Below are 21,990 nucleotides of genomic sequence, written 5' to 3'. Positions count from 1 at the left end.
CCCCTAGTTGCAAACTTTGCAGAAGGGTGTCACTCAAAACTTCCAACTCCTCCTTTTAGCACTGGAGAACTCCTCTCTCTTCAGTTTTTCTTTCTGCAAGTGAACTCAGTTCTGCCTGCATTGAGATCACACAGACTTCGGTCTGCAGCAGACAGGTCAGTCCTTGGTGGTACCTATCAGCCGGCCTGCATTTGCTTCACTAGACCTTTGGGCCGTCCCCAGCTCCTTCTGCCAAACAAAGGTTTTAGCACAGGCTGTTGGGCATCCATAGGAGGCTCGGCAATGTCTCGCAGGGTAACGGATGCATCTTCTCATCTCAGCCCATCTCTGAGCATGTCCATCAGTCCACAGGGCTGGAGGTGCAGTCAGGGATAGGGTCTGACTGGCAGCCTGAAGATCAGTGTCAAAGAGGCATTCCCAGCATGAGGCAACAATTCTTTGATTCCAGCTACTATTAGAGAGCTGAAGCAGGCTAAGAAATGCAAAGTTCAGTCATCAAAAGGAGACTCTATAAGCCAGAGGCTTTCTCAGAATTTATGAAACATTTGTGGAATGAGTTTCAAAGCCCGCATACTTCCCCTGCACAGTGCCTCTCCGCCTCCGATGCATCTCCCAGTGGCTTTGCTTCTATGGGCATGTCCTCATTTCAGTCAGCTGCTGTCCTTGCACTGCCTGATCCTGATCTGGGAGATCCTTATGCCGATGACCAGCTAGTGACCCCTTAGTTACAGGTGCAGCACTTCCCAGAACAGAGATCCAGGGACTGTGTGCTGGATCCCTCTGGGGTTTTGGAACCTGGGGACAATCCCACGATACTGCGTTTATTTCAATCTGCGGCTTTGCTGGATCTTATTTCAGAGTCTTTGCAGAAGTTGAATTTAGTCACTCAGCCGGCTCCATTCATTTCTTTCTCCTGGCTTTGTGGTGTGCACTCTGTCTGCTACCTTCCCCTGGCACCCTGATAGTATGAGTGTTCTAATCTTGGAGCAGCATGACTCTCCGTAAGGTGCTCTTATGATAGCAAGAGCCATTTGGATTGTATCCACCGGCACAGGAGTGCCAGCAGCTTCTGGGTTAGCTTAGGGTGGATTTTTTGATTGCACAGGTGACTAAGTGCCTCTCTATTCAGCGACGGTGGTGTGGTACTTACAGATATGCAGGACCACCGTGTGGATGTGGTCTGCAGGAGACTGATGCAGCTGCTTTAGCATAAAAGCTGCTTCGGTGGCATCCTTTGTCACTCGCATCTCTCTTGGCTGCGGACCCTCAACTTCTTTTGGTTGTGTCAGATTCTGTTACTGAGTCACTGTATGACCTTTTGCAGGTTTTCTACCCGCAGGATACTCTGGATTAAACAATGGGCTGGAGATTCCACTTCCAAGGCTACTTTGGCTAGACTTCACTTTAAGGGTCAGTTCTTGTTTGGCAAGGGCCTGGACAACCTCATGAATTCTGTGGTGGACTGTCATCCTGCCTTATAGCAGACCCAGGACTTCTAGAGGTTCTGGTCACTCTAAGTTTTCATGGCTCCTGAAGATCCCGCTCATATACAAGTGCCACGTTGCAGAGATTTTCCCAGGGCTCCCAGCTACCAGTCTGCCAGCTATAGATGATTCCAGCCCTCTGCCTCCTGCCTAAAAGGCACAATGACACCAGGCCAGAGGATGCCTCTCTACAGATAGGGGGCAGACTCTTGGCATTCCTGCCCATCTGAGTTCACATTTCATCCAACCAGTAGGTCTTGGACATTATTTGGTTGGGCTACAAGCTGAAATTTGCCCGGCCTCTGACGAACTGGTTTGTGGATTCTCCCGCAGGCCGACCAGACGAGGTGTTCAAGGTTCAAGCCGCTATTCAACGCTTACTGGATATTCAAACTATAGAGCTGTTGCCGCCCAAACTCTTGGCCTCAGGCAGATACTCTATATACTTTATAATGCTAAAGAAAGGCTCCAAAGATTGGAGGCCTATTCTGGATTTTCAGCATGGAGACAGTGCGATTGGCCATTGCAATGGTGGCCCCAGGAGAGTTCCTTACCTCTCTGGGTCTCATGGAAGCTTACTTGCACATTCTGATATTTCTGGCCCACCGCAAATACTTGCAGTCTCATGTATTGGATCTTGGCTCTGCCTTTTAGGCTGGGAATGGCTCCCCGTACCTTCACCATGGTGATGGTGGTCATGGAAGCTCACTTAGGGAAAATGGGTCTGCAGGTACACCCTTACTTGGATGACTGGCTAATCAGGGATCCCTCGTTGGCTGAGGGTCGACGCACAGTGGATCTGGTGATCCAAGTGCTGGAGGACTGTCAGCCTTAGCATTTTCAGTTGGCCTAACCAATGTCAGGAAAGGCCTATGGGAGATCATATCATGTCTGACCTTAGGGAATGTCACTGAAAACAGCCTTAAAACAGCCTTAAATTAAATCAGTGCTTAAAGGTATCAAAGGAACTTGCAGTGAAGTGTTGCGAAGAGGTGGTAAGATGTGTTAATGTCTGATGTTTAAGATATACAATAAGTCCAGGTGCACAGATAATTAAGGTAATCGGAAACCAGTGTCAGAGGCATACTGGAAACTACAGTCTGTAAAGAACAGGTTCTCACTCTATTCTCCAGTCTCTCACCTTCCTTATTAATGAAACTAACCATTGTTTAAAACAGGTTACAAAAGATAGGGGTACTTAACCAATAGATTCTATTTTTTAGAATAAGACTCCTCTCAACATCCCCCCCCCCCCCCCCTTTGCTCTCTCTGAACATCACACTTCTCTGTCTCTCTTTTCCTCTGGACTCTGTAAGGCAGAGAAACTGCCTTTTTTTTCTCTCATTAACTGTAATGCTTAATTGTAATCTTTATAAATCTTGCTTTTCTGTAATATTAAACTTATTTCTGCACAATATATATATTCTTTATGCAAGCACTCTTAGTGGTCTTTGCCAGTAATTTTACTTCCTACTGAATCTTCAACAAGGGTATCGAACCCGGGACCTGGCAGATTGTAAGGCCGCTTCAAAATCACCCCTCCAAACCTTACATTTTGGGGGCTAAACCTTACAAGGACCTGGGCTGGATTGTGAACTACAGAAAGAGCAATCCGATGCCCTAGCAGTCTTTAGCATATTTAGGCATTCTCTTCTAAATGACTGCGGGCCATGTCTATCTTCCAGACAGAAACTGTATGCCCAGATTTCTTCCCTTCTGGAACAGCCTGCTCCTTTGGCATGGGACTGTTTTCAGGTTCTGGAGTCTGTGGCTGCCACTTTGAATGTGGCTTCTTGGGCAAAGGTGCACATGTATCCTCTCCAGCATGACTTCTCTCTCAATGGGTTCCACTGGCTCAGGGCCAGTATGGCTTCTTCCACAGTCGCTCAGCAAGGGCATTCCACTGTGAATTGCCTCCTAGATCATGACAATGACACTTTTATTTGGGATTGAAAGTCTGGTGACAGATATACAGAAGAGAATGCTTTCATGGGTCTTCCAATAAAATGCAGGAGCGGTATATCAAATCTTAAATAAACATAAACAAACTGTTAGAAAGACAATATTATCTTGTGCACTATTAACCTTGGCCACATAGGGGGTAGATGCTGTATAGAAGTGGGGAAGACAGATTCTGGATAGAACAGGGGAGATGAAGGGCAGATGTTGAGGTAGGGAAAAGACAGAGGAAAAAGATGAAGGGGGGGGAGTGAAAGCAGAGATGCTGGAAACCAGAGACTGATGCCAACACAATTGAAAAAATAGCCAGACAACAGAAGGTAGAAAAAAAAAAAAGCTATTTTTATTTTTAGTTAAAATAGTGTGGTAACTGTGTTAATAATTTAAAATATGTAGAAAACAGAAATAAGATATTGTTTTTATATTGGATCAATCTTAATATCTTTTTGACTAACTTCAGAGACCAAAACATCTTTCCTCAGGTCAGAACAAGATACTATGTCCTGACCTGACCTGAGGAAAGATGTTTTGACTTTTGAAAGCTAACTGAAAATTATTGGACTAAATGTATGGTTTTCCATTTTTTAAAATTTCCATTTGTTAATTTGTAATGTAGTGGTTGGAATATGCCAATCTTTTTCTGGTGTTGCACTGTGGGGAGAGGGACCTTGTGGTGATAGTGTCCAAAGACTGCTGCCAGAAGGATGCTGGGCTGTATAAAGAGAAGCGTAGCCAGTAGAAGGAAGAAGTTTGATGCCCCTGTACAGGTCGTTGGTGAGGCCCCACTTGGAGTATTGTGTTCAGTTTTTGGAGACCGTATATGGCAAAGGACATAAGAAGATTTGAAGCAGTCTAGAGGAGGGCAACGAAAATGATAGAAGATGTATGAGGAGAGACTGGAAGCCCTGAATATGTATACCATAGAGCAGTGGTTCCCCCAGCCAGTCAGGTTTTCAAGATATCCCTAATGAATATGCATGAGAGAGATTTGCATATAAATCTCTCATGCATATTCATTAGAGATATCTTGAAAACCTGACTGGCTGGGGGTCCCCCAGGACAGGTTTGGGAACCACTGCCCTAGAGGAAAGGAGGGATAGGGGAGATACAATTCAGATGTTCAAATACTTAAAGGGTATTAACGTAGAACAAAATCTTTTCCAAAGAAAGGAAAATGGTAAAACCATAGGACATAATTTGAGGATGAGGGGTGGTAGATTAAAGAGCAATGTTAGGAAATTCTACTTTACGGAGAGGGTGGTGGATGCCTGGAATGTGCTCCCAAGTGAGGTGGTGGAGAGGAAAACGGTGATGGAGTTCAAAGAAGCGTGGGATGAACACAGAGGATTTAGAATCAGAAAATAATATTAAACATTTAACTAAGGCCAGTACTGTGCAGACTTGCACGGTCTGTGCCTGTATATGGCCGTTTGGGGGAGGATGGGTTGGGGAGGGCTTCAATGGCTGGGAGGGTATAGATGGGCTGGAGTAGGTTTTGATGGAGATTTCAGCAGTTGGAAACCCAAGCACAATACTGGGTAGAGCTTTAGATTCTTGCCCAGAAATAGCTAAGAAGAAAAAATTAAAAAAAATTAAATTGAATCAGGTTGGGCAAACTGGATGGACCATTCGGGTCTTTATCTGCTGTCATCTACTATGTTAGCTATGTTAGCTTCTTGAGGGTTCAATTTATTTTTATATTGTAGTTACTTATAACTGGGTGAAAAATCTGTGTTCTGCATGTTTGAAAGAGACGTGGTTTTCTGTTAGCATCAATTATATGATTGATCTGTTTTAATCTGGTTTAGTTTTCTAATAGGTTTATTGGTCACTGCAGTGTTTTTCCTACAGTCTCTTCCTAGGTAGGCACTTCTATGACTTGTGGAAGTTACTGTTATTAAGGTATGTCAGAATTGCTCTTTGGTCTCGAGTGACATTTGTAGTGTTTTGTATTACTTAAATTCATACAATCTGGAAGCTGGAGAGTCGGAGCTGCTTTTCGGTCGGGCACCCGCGGAGACAGCAGCACTGACGTCACGCGGGTCCTTCCTCCGGGGCTAAAAGGACGCCGCGACTGCGGCGCGCGGCCGCAGGGCGTGGCCAAAGGGGCGTGCCCTAAGGGGCACGTTTGCCCCTTGGGAGCCCCTTGGAGACACTGGGAGGAACGGGAGGAACTGTATGTATTAACATTTACTGCTATGGGGAAAAGGAAAGGCAAAGCTAAGGTGTCCACACCGATATTATTAGGTCCCATTGATAAACACTTTATTCCAACCAGTACTTTAGGTCACAGCCAAGGAGCGGATTCGCTATCGGGGGCATCCCTTAGCCCCCCAGGTAGAACTCCTCCCCCTCCACCGAATAATCCTGATGTTTTGGAGCCCAAGATAGGCTCCAATAGTCAGTCGGGGGAATTCTCTGGGCAGGTGGGATCACCTTCATTGGTCTATGGGGTGATGCCCAAAGCTTTATCTTTTCAAGGTGAGGCTTTGTTTCCCAGAGAGCCTCCGACTGAACCTCAGGAAGTTACTTTGAAAGATCTTTGGCAAATTAATACTCGTATGGAGGGGTTATTAAAATCTGTGGTTCAACAAAATGAAAAATTTTCGCAAGAGGTGATTGAAAAGTTTGCAAATGTTGATTCAAATTTAAAAATTATGGAAAAATCGATTAGAACAACAGAGTCTCAAGTGGTGACACTACAAGCAGTTTCTACAACAGCAGTTAAGGATTTTCATATCACTCATATGAAATTTGAGAAAATGGAGAACTTATACAGAGCAAAAAATCTGCGCCTAGTTAATTTCCCCAAAACACATTTATTATCTCCAGAAATATTGGTTAAAAGATATTTTAAGGAAATTTTGGGGATGACGGACGCAGAAAATTTGCCTCTGACAAATTTGTATTATATTCCTCAGAGGAAAAAAGTTCCCACAGAATTAGGTATAGATCAGTTGGAACAAATTGATTTTGACTTAACTGGATTTTTAGAAGACTCACAGGACATAATCCAAACTAGATCTACACTTCTTATAACTTGTTCTAGAGAGATAGATAAATCCTTGATAATGAAAGCTTATTTTCAGAATAAGCAGACTAAATTTTGCGGAGATAATGTATTGATTTTTCCTGATGTGGCCCAAGCAACACAATTGAGAAGAAAATCTTTTTTGGCTTTGAAATCTAGGGTGTTGGCTTTAGGAGCCACATTTTATTTAAAATTTCCTTGTAAATGCTTGATTAAATTTAAGGAAAATGATTATGTTTATTGGGACTCAACTCAATTAGAACAATTTTTGCAACATCAAGAATCCACTAGTATTTCCTCTGCTACCACATAATTAATTATTTGGAGTTTTGAATTTCTAAACACTAATATGTTTTGGTCTATATGATCATGTTTATATGACATTTGTTAGAATATATAGTACTTGCCCTCCCATAGTTATGAGGACTAGAGGAAGTTATGTGATATGTGATAGCCTTGTGGTTGATGTATTAATTTTATTTATGTTCCTTACTTTATTATTATGTATATGTAATAATGTTATAAAACTTGAATAAATAAAAAAAAAAAAAAAAAATTCATACAATACCTTGTTTTGGATTTAGATCATATCTTTCTTCATAATGGCTCAAGGCAAGTTACATTCAAGTATAGTAGGTATTTTTCTTGTCACTGGAGGGCTTTTAATTTTTGTATCATAGGCAACGGAGGGTTAAGTGACTTGTCCAATATATCAGGTAAGATCAGTGGGATTTGAGCCCTGATTTCTCTAGTTCTCAACTGACTGCTCTAACCATGTTTGGTAATCAGCAAATTAAAGGCTAGTAGAGCTGGACCCTGGTAGCTCTGTTGGCAACCTACCAGAAACATTGCTGGGTAAATTATTTTATGGTTAAAGTGCGGTGTGACATATTGTAATAAGGATTCCGGAAGACTAGATGGTGGCGAATGTTATGCCAATCTTCAAGAAAGGTTCGAGGGGTGATCCAGGAAACTACAGATCGGCGAGTCTGACCTCAGTACCGGGAAAGACGGTACAGGCACTGATAAAAGGACTGCATCATTGAGCACCTTGACGAACACAATCTGATGAGGACCAGCCAGCACAGTTTCAGCAAAGGAAGATCTTGCTTGATGAACTTGCTGCACTTCTTCGAGGGAGTAAACAGGCAGATAGACAAGGGTGGCCCGGTTGACACTGTATATCTGGATTTTCAGAAGGCATTCGACAAGGTTCTGCAAGAACAACTACTTTGAAAAATTGCGAGCCATGGAATCGAGGGAAAAATACTCATGTGGATTAAAAACTGGCTGGTGGGTGGATAGGAAACAGAGTGGGGGTAAATGGACAATACTCGGACTGGAAAAGCGTCACTAGTGAAGTGCCACAGGGTTCGGTGCTTGGTACCGTGCTCTTCAACATATTTATAAATGATCTGGAAATTGGCACGACGAGTGAGGTGATTAAATTTGCAGACAATACTATGTTATTCAGAATAGTGAAGACGCAGGAAGATTGCGAAGATCTGCAAAGTGACAAACACGCTCAAGAAATGGGCCACAACATGGCAAATGAGGTTCAATGTGGATAAGTGTAAGGTGATGCATGTCGGTAACAAAAATCTTATACACGAATACAGAATGCCCTGAGCGGTACTTGGAGACCCCCCCCAGGAAAGAGACTTGGGAGTACTGGCAAACAAGTTGATGAAGCTGTCCATGTAATGTGCGGCGGCGGTGGCAAAAAGGGCAAACAGAATGTTAGGAATGATTAAGAAAGGGAGTGGAATTGTCCAAAAGAGAATGATGTGCACTAAAAAAATGTCCTTCAATCCGTCTGGTGAAATGACGATCTTTATTTTTCAAACATCAAATTGACTCAACATGCGCATGTCACAAATGATGATATATGAGGTATACTGACACTCAAATGAATCTGACCACAAATCAATCAAAGAAGAGTGTCATGCCACAAGGAAAACGAATGCTGTCTGCTAGCACAACGCCTATTGGCCTGTTGGCCGAAACATGCGCATGTCGAGTCAATTTGTCAATTTGATGTTTGAACAATAAAGATCGTCATTTCACCAGACGGATTGAAGGACACTTTTTTAGTGCACATCATTCTCTTTTGGACAATTCCACTCTGGTTGTTGCATATTTGTGTCTGTGGTGTTGTTTTTTCTCCTGTTTTTTTCATGATTAAGAAAGGGATCATAAACAGATCGGAGAAGGTTATCAAGCCGCTGTATAGGACCAAGGTACGCCCTCACTTGGAATACTGCATCCAGCACTGGTCGCCGTACATGAAGGACACGATACTACTCGAAAGGGTCCAGAGAAGAGCAACTAAAATGTTTAAGGGGCTGGAGGAGTTGCTGTACAGCGAGAGATTAGAGAAACTGGGCCTCTTCTCCCTTGAAAGAGGAGACTGAGAGGGGACATGATCGAAACATTCAAGATACTGAAGGGAATAGACTTAGTAGATAAAGACAGGTTGTTCACCCTCTCCAAGGTAGGGAGAACGAGAGGGCACTCTCTAAAGTTAAAAGGAGATAGATTCCGTACAAACGTAAGGAAGTTCTTCTTCACCCAGAGAGTGGTAGAAAACTGGAACGCTCTTCCGGAGGCTGTTATAAGGGAAAACACCCTCCAGGGATTGAAGACAAAGTTAGACAAGTTCCTACTGAACCAGAATGTACGCAGGTAGGGCTGGTCTCAGTTAGGGCACTGATCTTTGACCTAGGGGCCACCGCGGGAGCAGACTGCTGGGCACGATGGACCACTGGTCTGACCCAACAGCGGCAATTCTTATGTTCTTGGGGGAAATCAGAATGGGGGAGGTGGTTAAAACTCTCATTCCGCTATATTTGTGTTTGTTACTTTTTAATAATGTTTTAATATGTATGAGTATACCGTACATATATTTTATGTACAGCTTTATATTTTCTTTTACAGCTCAACAGAATAATTAACTTCTCAATAGTTTTAATATAATTTGGCATAATTTTCATAAATTGCTCGTCTTTTGCACCCCACCACCATGCGCCAGCCCAGCCCAAACCAGCAGCTGCTCAGAACATTTCCTGCACATCTGCTTTCCTGGCTTAGAAGGAACATTGGCTTATATCCCAGGTTATACAAAGGCAAGTGAAAAACAAGCTGCATACCATGAAGAAAAGCACAGTTACTTACCGTAACAGGTGTTATCCAGGGACAGCAGGCAGATATTCTTGACTGATGGGTGACGGCACCGACGGAGCCCCGGTACGGACAATTTTAGAGTGATTGCACTCTAAGAACTTTAGAAAGTTCTAGCTCGGCCGCACCGCGCACGCGCGAGTGCCTTCCCGCCCGACAGAGGCGCGCGGTCCCTCAGTTAGTATAAGCCAGCTAAGAAGCCAACCCGGGGAGGAGGGTGGGACGCAAGAATATCTGCCTGCTGTCCCTGGATAACACCTGTTACGGTAAGTAACTGTGCTTTATCCCAGGACAAGCAGGCAGCATATTCTTGACTGATGGGTGACCTCTAAGCTAACAAAAAGAGGGATGGAGGGAAGGTTGGCCATTAAGAAAACAAATTTTGTAAAACAGACTGGCCGAAGTGACCATCCCTTCTGGAGAATGCATCCAGACAATAATGAGATGTAAAAGTGTGAACTGAGGACCAAGTAGCAGCTTTGCAGATTTCCTCAATAGGAGTGGAACGGAGGAAAGCTACAGATGCTGCCATTGCTCTGACTCTATGGGCCGTGACAGAACCTTCCAGTGTCAGTCCGGTCTGAGCATAACAGAATGAAATGCACGCTGCCAGCCAATTAGACAACGTACGTTTAGAAACAGGACGTCCCAATTTATTCGGATCAAAGGACAGAAAAAGCTGGGGAACTGATCTGTGGGGTTTCGTACGCTCCAGATAGTAAGCAAGAGCCCTTTTACAATCCAAAGTATGCAGAGCTTGTTCCCCAGAATGAGAATGAGGTTTTGGAAAGAAAACCGGTAGAACAATGGATTGGTTGAGATGAAATTCAGAAACAACCTTGGGGAGAAACTTTGGATGTGTACGCAGAACCACCTTGTCATGGTGAAAAACCGTAAAAGGTGGATCTGCAACCAGTGCATGAAGCTCACTGACTCTCCTGGCAGAGGTAAGAGCAATAAGGAAAAGTACTTTCCAAGTGAGAAATTTGAAAGGAGAAGTAGCTAAAGGTTCAAATGGAGGTTTCATTAAAGCTGAAAGAACCACATTGAGATCCCAGATAACCGGAGGGGCTTTAAGAGGTGGTTTAACATTGAAAAGCCCACGCATGAACCTGGACACCAGGGGATGAGCTGAAAGAAGTTTTCCATGGACTGGCTCATGAAAAGCTGCAATGGCACTGAGGTGGACTCTGATGGAAGAGGACTTTAGGCCAGAGTCAGACAAAGAAAGAAGATAATCTAACAACGTCTCCACTGCCAGGGAAGTGGGATCAAGATGATGAAGAAGACACCAGGAAGAAAATCTCGTCCACTTTTGATGGTAACATTGTAGAGTGGCTGGTTTCCTGGAGGCATCCAGAATGGAACGAACGGGCTGAGACAAAAGAGTATCAGTCGAGTTCAGCCCGAGAGATACCAAGCCGTCAGGTGTAGAGACTGGAGGTTGGGATGCAGAAGGGTTCCCTGCTGTTGCGTAAGCAGAGAAGGAAACAGAGGAAGAAGAAAAGGTTCCCTGGAACTGAGTTGAAGTAGAAGGGAGAACCAATGTTGCCTGGGCCACCTCGGAGCAATCAGAATCATGGTGGCTCGTTCCCTCTTGAGCTTGAACAAGGTTCTCAACATGAGAGGTAGAGGAGGGAAGGCGTACAGGAACAGATTCGACCAGTCGAGGAGAAAAGCATCTGCTGTTAGACGGTGCGGAGAGTAAAGTCTGGAGCAGAATAGGGGCAGCTGATGATTGTGAGGAGCTGCAAAGAGGTCTATCTGAGGAGTGCCCCATTGATCGAAGATAGACTGCAGAGTTACGGGATCGAGTGTCCACTCGTGAGGTTGGAGAATTCTGCTGAGTTTGTCCGCTAAAGAATTCTGAGCCCCCTGAATGTATATAGCTTTCAGGAAGAGATGATGATCTATGGCCCAAGTCCAGATCTTCTGGGCTTCCTGGCATAAAAGGCGAGAGCCTGTCCCACCCTGTTTGTTGATGTAGTACATCGCAACCTGATTGTCTGTGCACAACAGAAGGACCTGAGGAAAGAGAAGATGTTGGAAGGCCTTGAGGGCGTAAAACATCGCTCTGAGTTCCAGGAAATTGATTTGATGTTTTCTTTCCTGGGCTGACCAAAGACCTTGAGTCTGGAACTCGTTCAAGTGAGCTCCCCATGCATACAGAGAGGCGTCGGTGGTGATGACTAGTTGATGAGGAGGCTGATGGAACAGAAGACCTCTGGATAGATTTGAGGATACCAACCACCATTGAAGAGACTGACGAAGAGATGATGTCACAGATATGTGTCGTGAGCAAGGATCCGACACTTGGGACCACTGGGTAGCAAGGGTCCATTGAGGAGTGCGCAGGTGAAGACGGGCGTGAGGTGTGACATGAACTGTGGATGCCATGTGCCCCAAGAGTACCATCATTTGTCTTGCTGAGATGGACGGCAGTGGAAGCACCTGCTGACATAGAGACTGAAGAGTCTGGAGACGATTGGATGGTAGGAAAGCTCTCATTAGGAGTGTATCCAGGATCGCTCCAATGAATTGAAGTCTCTGAGTGGGAATGATATGAGATTTGGGTAGATTGATCTCGAATCCCAGAAGTTGTAGAAACTGGATGGTTTGGTTGGTGGCCAGAAGAACTGCTTGAGCGGATGTGGCTTTGATCAACCAATCGTCCAGGTAAGGAAATACATGAAGGTGGTGAGAGCGTAGAAATGCCGCTACCACAATGAGACATTTGGTGAATACCCTTGGAGATGAGGCAAGACCGAAGGGCAGCACCTTGTACTGGTAATGACAATGATTGATCATGAATCGGAGATATGGTCTTGAGGTTACATTGATCGGTATGTGAGTGTAAGCCTCTTTGAGATCGAGGGAGCATAGCCAGTCGTTTTGATTTAGAAGGGGATAAAGGATGGCTAAAGAAAGCATCTTGAATTTTTCTTTTACTAGATGAATGTTGAGATCGCGAAGATCCAGGATGGGTCTGAGATCTCCTGTTTTTTTGGGGACTAGAAAGTAACGGGAGTAGAATCCCTGCCCCTTTTGATGTAGAGGAACTTCCTCTATAGCGTTCAGAAGGAGGAGGGATTGTACCTCCTGAATAAGGAGGGCCGATTGAGGACTGTTCAAAGCAGACTCTTTTGGCAGGCTTTGAGGTGGAAGAGTCTGAAAGTTGAGAGAGTAGCCGTGGCGGATGATGTTGAGGACCCATTGGTCCGATGTGATTACTTCCCACCGGCTGAGGAACAGAGAAAGTCGACCTCCTATAGGCTGAGGCAGGAGAGCAGGAATAGGGATACTGGCTATACTGTGGAGAATGAAGTCAAAAGGGCTGTGACTTCTGCTGAGGAGGTTGTTTTACAGCTTGTTGCTGCTGCTGTTGTCTGGGAGGCTGACGTTGTTGTTGCCTCTGACGCCTAGGTTGCTGAGCAGTGGTAGTCAATGGACGAGCTGTGAAGCGGCGTTGATAGGCCGATTGCTGCCTATATGGTCTTGGCGGAGGAGGCTTCTTTTTATTCTTAAGCAGGGTATCCCAGCGCGTCTCATGAGCAGAGAGCTTTTGTGTGGTTGAGTCCATGGAATCCCCAAAGAGCTCATCCCCTAGGCATGGGGCGTTGGCTAACCGATCTTGATGGTTAACATCAAGCTCGGATACCCGAAGCCAGGCCAAACGACGCATAGCTACTGACATTGCTGTCGCTCTGGATGTTAGTTCAAAGGTGTCATATATGGATCTAACCATAAACTTACGTAATTGGAGAAGAGACGACAAGCATGTGTGAAAAGCGGGATGCTTTCGTGAAGGAAGATATTTTTCGAAAGAAGCCATGGTGGTAAGGAGATGCTTTAAATAAAAAGAAAAATGAAAAGCATAATTACCAGCCCTATTTGCCAACATAGCATTTTGGTAGAGCCTCTTACCAAATTTATCCATGGCCCTTCCTTCTCTGCCAGGAGGGACAGATGCATATACACTGGCTCCTGAAGTCTTTTTAAGTGTGGATTCGACAAATAAGGATTCATGTGGAAGTTGAGGTTTGTCGAACCCAGGAATGGGAATTACCTTGTATAGAGAATCCAGTTTACGTGGGGCCCCTGGGACAGTTAAAGGAGTCTCTAAATTCTTATAGAAAGTTTCCCTCAAGATGTCATGAAGGGGAAGTTTCAAAAATTCCTTTGGAGGCTGATCAAAATCAAGGGCATCCAAAAAAGCTTTAGACTTTTTGGATTCAGCCTCCAAAGGAATGGACAAGGACTCGCACATCTCTTTCAAAAAACTGGAGAAAGAGGAAGTGGCCTGTTTGGAGGATGGGTCAGGGACAGCCGAATCCTCCTCCTCTGAGGAACATTCGCCTTCAGAAAGAAAGGGTTCCTCTGAGTCTCCCCACAGATCAGGGTCTCTGACATGGGAAGAATGGTCCCGAGACTCAGGTGTCGACGTTTGCATGTGTCGGGTTTTGCGCACCGACTTACCCGACCTCATCGATACCGAGTCAGGAGAAGTTATCGGTCGCACCGGTGCCGAAGTCTGCACCGATTGATGGTGAGCTCTCGGCTCCGGTGCAAGGACTGGCATCGATACCGATGAGGTTAGGTGAAGCGGTACCGAGACAGTGGAAGCGGGTAACACGGGTTCCACAATCGGTATCGATACGGGTTGTTCCACAACCGGTACCGATGGCTCGGTGCGGACTGGCACCAGAAGGTTCGGTGTCATGATAGCAGGAAGGAGTCGTTCTAATTGCTCCTTAAGCTGCACCTGAAGGATGGCCGTAATGCGGTCATCGAGGGATGGCACCGGTACCGCTTTTTTCTTCTGCGGTACCTGCGGTGCCGCTCGACGCCCCGGAGATGAGGAGCCCGATGTCGAGGGACTCACCTCTATAGGGGCGGAGCGCTTCCGCTGGCGTCTTACAGGCGGCAGGATTGGACTCACTGCACTCGAGGCCGGAAGACGTTCCAGCGGGGAAGGCTTCTTAGCCGGCTTACCTGACTGTTGAGATGCCGGTGTGGAATCACGCGGCGTCGAAGACGAGGGTGCCGACTGAATCGGTGCCGAAGCCGGAGTTGAAGGAACGGGGTCGGACATCTCGGCACCGAACAACAATCGCTGTTGAATTTGGCGATTTTTTAATGTCCGTTTTTTTAAAGTAGCACAGCGGGTGCAAGTAGAGGCCTGATGCTCAGAACCCAAACACTGTAAACACCAGTTGTGTGGGTCCGTGAGAGATATAGGCCTAGCACACCGCTGGCACTTTTTAAAACCCGGTTGAGGGGGCATGAAAGTAAAAACGGCTTCCGCCAAATCGAAGGCCGAGGCTTCGATGGTGGCAGAAGGCCCCGCCGGGGAAAACCGAAAACTGAAGAAAAAAATGAAAGTTTTTTTTTTTTTTTTTTTTTAACAAAATTGAAAGAAAGAAAAAAGGCAATGAAGCCAAAACGTTTACGCGAGCGGGAAGGCAAGTTAGGAAAAAATTTCAACAGCCGTTGAAAACGCGTCTTCTTAGCTCCGCGGAAACTAAGAAACTGAGGGACCCGCGCGCCTCTGTCGGGCGGCCGAGCTAGAACTTTCTAAAGTTCTTAGAGTGCAATCACTCTAAAATTGTCCGTACCGGGGCTCCGTCGGTGCCGTCACCCATCAGTCAAGAATATGCTGCCTGCTTGTCCTGGGATAAAACAAGTTATCATGTTTTCATGATGATCAATTCAAATATGGGTCAGTTCAAATACCAGTCAGCCAGAACAACAGATGTTCTGGCTAGACACATATGTTCTTCTGAATGATGATCAGGGCTCAATACAGGTCCACTAGAGTTATGTATACCATTTCATTTTCTTAAGAAGTTTATTCAGCTTCGTATCAAGAAGAAGAGCTTTCAAAAGATGATTTTGACATCAGTGTAAACTAACTAAACTAAACCTTAAGTTTCTATACCGCATCATCTCCACAGAAGTAGAGCTCGGCACGGTTTACAGTAATTGGTATAGAAAGAAACTACAATGAAAAGTAGAAGGGCTTAGAAAGAGAGGTTTAAAGGGAATTAGTAAATCGATGAGGGAGAGATCATTGCATTTTGGAGAAGAGCCAAGTTTTCAGATGTTTTCGGAAGAGTTGGAGGGAGGACAGGCACCGAAGCGGGGTGGTAAAACTGTTCCAGAGTTTGGTGATCCTGAAGGAGAGGGAAGTCCCTAATTTTCCTGTATATAGGGCTGTAACCATCACATACACTGCACAGTTCTTTTTGCCACTTTACTGGATCATATTTGATATCGGAGAAATCTTTGATAATGGCTCCGATTTCAGAGATATTCCATGACTCTGGAACTCTACTTTATCTTTTCTTCAGGCAACAGCCATACTAGATAAGCTGGAACCTCTCAGCCTCTGGGACAAAATACTTGCTATCCTGAGTATGCCTAACCCTGGATTTGTTTTGTTTCAAGGCACACAACACAGGATAAGTCAGGTTTTTTATACTCTCTAAGTTCTCATAAGTTAAAACACTTAATCAGTCCATTTCATTAAAGCTTTAATTAAGTCCTTTATTAATGTGTCATGTGCTTTGTTTTTTTAAATTATCATACATTCCGTTTAAATCATTAGAGGCAATTCATTATATATCTTTTCTAACTCTGCTCTAGCCTCTGCCGATTTGGTCTCAACACATTCTCTCCCCTCCTTTTTTTTTTACTAAGTCGCAGTAGAGGTTTCTATCATGGCCTGCAGTGCTATATGCTCCAATACTCATAGAATTCCTATGAGCTTTGGAGCAGCATCGGAGCATTAAGCGCTCCGGGTTCTATTAAGTTTTTTGCCATGTTTTCCTTGCCATGCCGTCTGGTAAATTCTTTGCAACTGTAAAGATCAGTGGTCACTTTAATCCTGTCCCTGAACTAGATTTTTTTTTTTCAGTAATGAAGCTGAATCATAGTTTCTGCTCCCAGTCCCCCTTCTGCATGACAATAAAAATATCTACTGTGCTTTCCTCTTCATGATATTCAGAAGGGAATGTGGAGGGAAAAAAGAACAAAGTACACAGAAGAAATACACATCTTTTCCACAATAATAAACTTTATTTTTAACCTCACCAACTTTGAGTCCAGAAGAGGTACTGTGAGAGGACTTCCAGAGACAGATCTTCACTGGTAAGAATTTGTTGAGAACTTGCTTGCAAACTAGGGGAAAGGTAGACAAAGTTAAATAGGTAAGCTCAGGAACTTTATTTTAAGTACTCTGCTTACTTAGCAAAGGAATTTAAGGGATAGGCTTTTATTTTCCTTAACACAGAAAGTCATTGTTACAGTTCAGTTTAAGGGGGCTAAAATTGCTATAGTATCAGTATAAAGCAAAGCCAATAGGCACAGGAAGCCCAAGTTTAGGCTAATTGCCTTTCACCAACCCCAGCTCCTGCCCACCCCAGACCTCTAATTTATAAGTCCTTGAACCAATTAGAAGGCTACAAAAGTAATTAGGCCATCTCTATTAGCAAATAATTAGCTCTTAGAAATACAGTCTACTAGATCCTTAGAGGGGAACCCACCAATCACATTACAAAATAATAATAAAAACTAAATCTCTTACTCCCATTTCCTAGAAAACCTCTGGAATAGCCTACCTCCCCACATCAGAGCCATTAAAGGATGACTTAATTTTAGAAAAGCCATAAAAACCTACCTTCCATTATATGCAAATCTCACTCATGCATATTCATTAGGGATATCTTGAAAACCTGACTGGCTGGGGGTCCCCCAGGACAGGTTTGGGAACCACTGAGCTAGAGGATTGTTAATGGTGATCAATATGTGTATAGACATGTGAGCTTAGGGATGGGTGGGATAAGGGGTAGGGTGGGATAATCCCAAGGCAGCAAGGGTGGACATAATGGCCCCATCAGAGTTGTGAGGGGAGATGTCCAAGTTAAGCCACAGAGTGGTTGACACAGAAACTCATTTCCTTTAATTTATTAATTGCAGAGGAAACTAAAAGGGTTGGGATTGTGACTGCTGGTTCACGGTTGATTTCAGTTCAAGAAATAATTGGTGATAAGGGAGATATTTATTACTGAAAATTTGCCATGGCCTCTTGCTTTATACCATACTGAACATATACATGCCCAATGTAGGCTAGGTTGCATTTTTTCAGTTGGACAACTTATTGAAAAAAAAAAAAAAGCCTGCTGAAAGTAAGCTTCTAGTGGGAGGAAACTAACTCTGGATCCCTCACAAGATAACACTACTAGTAATAAATAATATGCCCATGAGGATCATAACAGCCGAGATCCTTTTTAAGCCACTGGGATCTTTCGAACATTTGGAGACAGGTCCACCCTCGAAAGGGATTGTATTTATTATTCCCAAGTGTGTGACTTTCACTCATGAATTGATATGTGGATAGGTGATAGACTGGTGAATCGCCCAGGTAGAAAGTTGCGTTATACATGCTTGCACAATAGCAGATCATGCATCCTTGGAATTAGGGTTACATTGGCCTGGGGAAAAAAAGACTAGGCCTCTTTGGAGGTTTAACGATTCTTTAATTAGTCTCATAACATAGAACACTTGGGTAACAATATTTGGCCTGAGTCCCCAGATAATTTGTGAGGGACTCAAAATCAGTCATCCAATGCAAGGTTATTGTCCTCCAGGCTTTTATACATAAAACCAAGGAACGCAAGCTGTGTAAAGAACTGCAGCTGGTAGAACTAAATGTGAAGAAGGGCCGGACACAAGATATTGATAAGCACCAACCGATTCAACTGTGTAATTTCTTTGAGGGACTTGGAACTGGCCTCGATTGGGGAATCCCTCCAGAGTCCATCAGGAATATTTTGAGTTTAATAATAAAACTAGTAGGTTATTGGCAAATAAAGAAACAAGTAACTTAAATTAATATCATTCATTAAGACTAGCAAGGGAGAATTGTGGGAACAATAAAGAGCATAAGTGAGACATTTACTACATATTATAAAGATTTATACCAAACTAAGGAGGGTCCAGATGACACAAATACAGTAGATGCCTATTTATTTAAGCTTCCTCTAGAGAAGATTTCTGGGGGCAAGGCAGCCCAATTATCACAACCTATTTCAGAGGAGGAAACTTTACTGACCATAAAAGCCCTATCCTTGGGTAATATCAGTGATTGGATGGATTTACAAATAAATTTAATAAAATCTTTAAGACCCTGTTAATGTCTCTCCTGACCCAAGTCTTAATACACTTGATGGCCGGTAGCAGTTACACCTTAGTGCTTAAAGCGGGGGCAAATCCCAGAAGACCGTGGGTCTTATAGACCAATATTTCTGCTTGACACTGATTATATAATTTTCACAAAATTTTTGGCTAACAATCAGAATGGAAACTAGCTACACCTTATTCCAGAAGAAGCTGAAAACTCTTCTCTTTGAAGACTGAATCTACATGCTTCTCTCAATCTCTCCTCCCACAATTTAGGCCTCCCCTCAAACTCGCCCTCTCCTTCTCTCTGTAAGTCGCCTAGAGCCTGCACAAGTATGAGCGACACACAAATGGAAGATTAGATTGCAAACCACTATGCTTAAATTAATTCACAATGATCTGGCAGTATTTATACAAACAGAAGCATACATTTGACAATACTAAAAAAAAGCCCTTCATTTGATTTGGTATGTATGGAGAGCTGACTCCCCCTCGTTGGTGTTCTCGATGCTGAAAAGGCATTTGACAGGGTGAATTGGTCTCTCATTTCAAATTCTGAATAGGATGGGGATAGAGGGTAAGTATATATCGAAATCTGATCACCTACCAAGGGATTTGAGGTTGAAAGTAAATATTAAATAATTTAAATCTATGCCGAAAACCTATTTTCGTGAAGCATTTGGGGAGGATTCAGTTATGTCAGAGATAATTCATATATATTAGTGAAATGAGTCTATTAGTCAAAATCCTGTAGTACACAACAGATAAGAGATTTGGAATATGCATGCAAAAATGAATGTTATATCTTTTGTTATGAATTGTTTAGGTCTGTCCTATTTTAAAGTGGAGCTCTTTTCTATATACAGGAACCCCCACAAATTTTGAAAAACCGTGAATACGGTTTTTCTTGGGGGAGACTGGAGAGGGCAGCAGGAGAGAACAGCCGGAGTGCCAGTGAGTGAAGGAAATCACTCACTGTATGCTCCGACTGTCTCTTCTTGTACTAAAGTCAGGCCTTACCAATCAGGAGCTATGAGCACTTTATTGTATATTTGTAAGAACAAGCGGTATAACAAATTTTAATAAAACATTCAGCAACTAGGAATTTAGCAATTACATGGAAACAAGGCAAAATAGGTTTTTTAAAATTATATATTTATTGGTATTTAGAAATTATATGCAAGTGCATTCTTGTTTAGGAAATACAGAAATATTCATTAAACAAGAATTTAGGAAAATGAAAGGAAAAAATACAAACTTCCTTAGACCTCAATCAAATTGTAAATCAGAGAATCCAAGTGAAATTAAAGAGGAGATTATTACATCAAGTAAACAAATATTAAGGAATGGCTTAACAGTTACCCCATTTTCTATTTTAACTGTTCAATAACACTAAACATTTCCAGTAACCAATTTCTTCATATCAATGAATGTCCTTAGTTGATTCGGGGAGAACATATATTTTACCCCCCAAAATCTTAACATGCATTCACAAGGATATGAGAGCAAAAATGAGGAACCCAAAAGAAACCACCTCAGGTCTCATGGCAAGAAATAACTTCCTTTGTTCTTGAGTTTGTCTTGTAACGTCCGGGAATATTCCATAAAATGGTAACTGGGATTTTCTAAAGAACATTATAAAAATAAGAGTTAACGTCTTGTTCAAAGACGAAAGACACTAATAGGCTATCCAGAGGATTGCGTTAAGGAGTGTCTCTAGGAATAGAAACCTTAGAGATATGTTGGTGCCCTCTACCCTTCCAGAACCACCATCTAACAACAATGGCACTTTTGGACACGTTCCCTGTGGGCATTGCTCAATCTGTAAACACAGCATGACCATTTCAAGTTATGAACATCCAGTCACTGGAGTCAATGTTAAATTGAAAGAGTACAGTGATTGTAACACTACCCAGGTTATTTATGCAATCATATGTCAATGCCAGAAGTGGTATATTGGTAAAACCAAACGGATGATTGAAAGCAGAATGATTGAACATAGAAGCTGTATTAGCAGAAATATACAGTCCACACCAGTAGTGGAACATTGGTATGAGAAGAGTCATTGTATTGAAGATTTTTTGTATTGAAAGTCATTAAGACAAAATGGAGAAGAGATCCAGACATTTTTCTAATGAGGGAGGAACAACGGTTTATCCACAATTACAACACAGTTACCCCAAGTGGTTTGAATATGGAACTTGACCTGAGACCGTTTATGTAATTTATTATTCCCTCTGACCTTTGTTATGGAGGTCATTTGCCATGACCTATTCATGCCAATGTAATCATTTTTACATACATATTGATGTGCCATTATTGTATAAATTTCACCTATTTACAATTGTGTTGATCATCAGGACAGTGTTCTTTTGCCATACATATGTATATGCCTGTTTATTATCCAGTGGTATCTTCAATAATCATCTAGTATCATGTTTAATTATCTAATTTTAGTTTTTGCAGTGACATGCATATTCAACAGTTCTTTACGGGAATATTTTGATTGGTTCCTTTAGATGCCATTTCTTCACGCTATGTGATGTCAAAGTGCTCAAGCACACTTTAAATTCATACCCTTTAGCGCAGTGGTCTCAAACATGTGGCCTGGGGGGCCACATGCGGCCCTCCAGGTACAGTTTTGAGGCCCTTGGTATGTTTATCATAATCACAAAAGTAAAATAAAACAGTTTCTTGATCATATGTCTCTTTAGCTATAAATTACAATATTATTAAGACTTGGCCAAAAGGAAAGATTAATAAACTATAAAGAGTTTTACCTCATACAAAATTGTCATTTCTTTAATAAGACATTAACTATTTTTTCTGAGGCCCTCCAAGTACCTACAAATCCATAATGTGGCCCTGCAAAGAGTTTGAGACCACTGCTTTAGCGGGTTTTCCTTTTTTCTAGTTGTAGAACGCCCGGTAAGTCTCTGGGTTCCAAGCACTCTTCCATAAGCTTTTAGTAAGTTGCTTGCATTTGAGTTTTATTTTTGTTGCTGTAATTGCTAGTTTTATTGTCAGGAGTGGTAGTTTTATTCTAATACTTTTGTCAGGAAAGTGAGCACCTACGTAGCTTGACATTTTCTGTCCCGCTCTTGCTGTCAAAATTCAATTTCTTGTCCTCCGCCTTTTAACAGCTATGTAGTTTTT

The 21,990-nt window shown here is 43.0% G+C and overlaps 1 protein-coding gene across 3 annotated transcripts in view; it reads right to left on the bottom strand.

The window, feature by feature from the left end:
* LOC117350759 overlaps nucleotides 1-21,990 on the bottom strand; it is a 44,200-nt gene that overhangs the window by 1,647 nt on the left and 20,563 nt on the right. For 2 of the 3 annotated variants that reach the window (XM_033925335.1, XM_033925325.1), the window contains exon 2: nucleotides 16,747-16,833. The gene's annotated coding sequence lies outside the window, so the exon portion shown is untranslated. Of the gene's footprint in view, nucleotides 1-2,815; nucleotides 3,402-16,746; nucleotides 16,834-21,990 lie in introns of those variants that run through there. The other variant, XR_004537288.1, reaches the window with a different exon arrangement.

The sequence above is a fragment of the Geotrypetes seraphini genome, chromosome 1 (assembly GCF_902459505.1).
Source record: "Geotrypetes seraphini chromosome 1, aGeoSer1.1, whole genome shotgun sequence".
In the NCBI taxonomy this organism is placed as follows: domain Eukaryota; kingdom Metazoa; phylum Chordata; class Amphibia; order Gymnophiona; family Dermophiidae; genus Geotrypetes; species Geotrypetes seraphini.
This window is presented reverse-complemented; position numbering and strand designations above follow the sequence as displayed.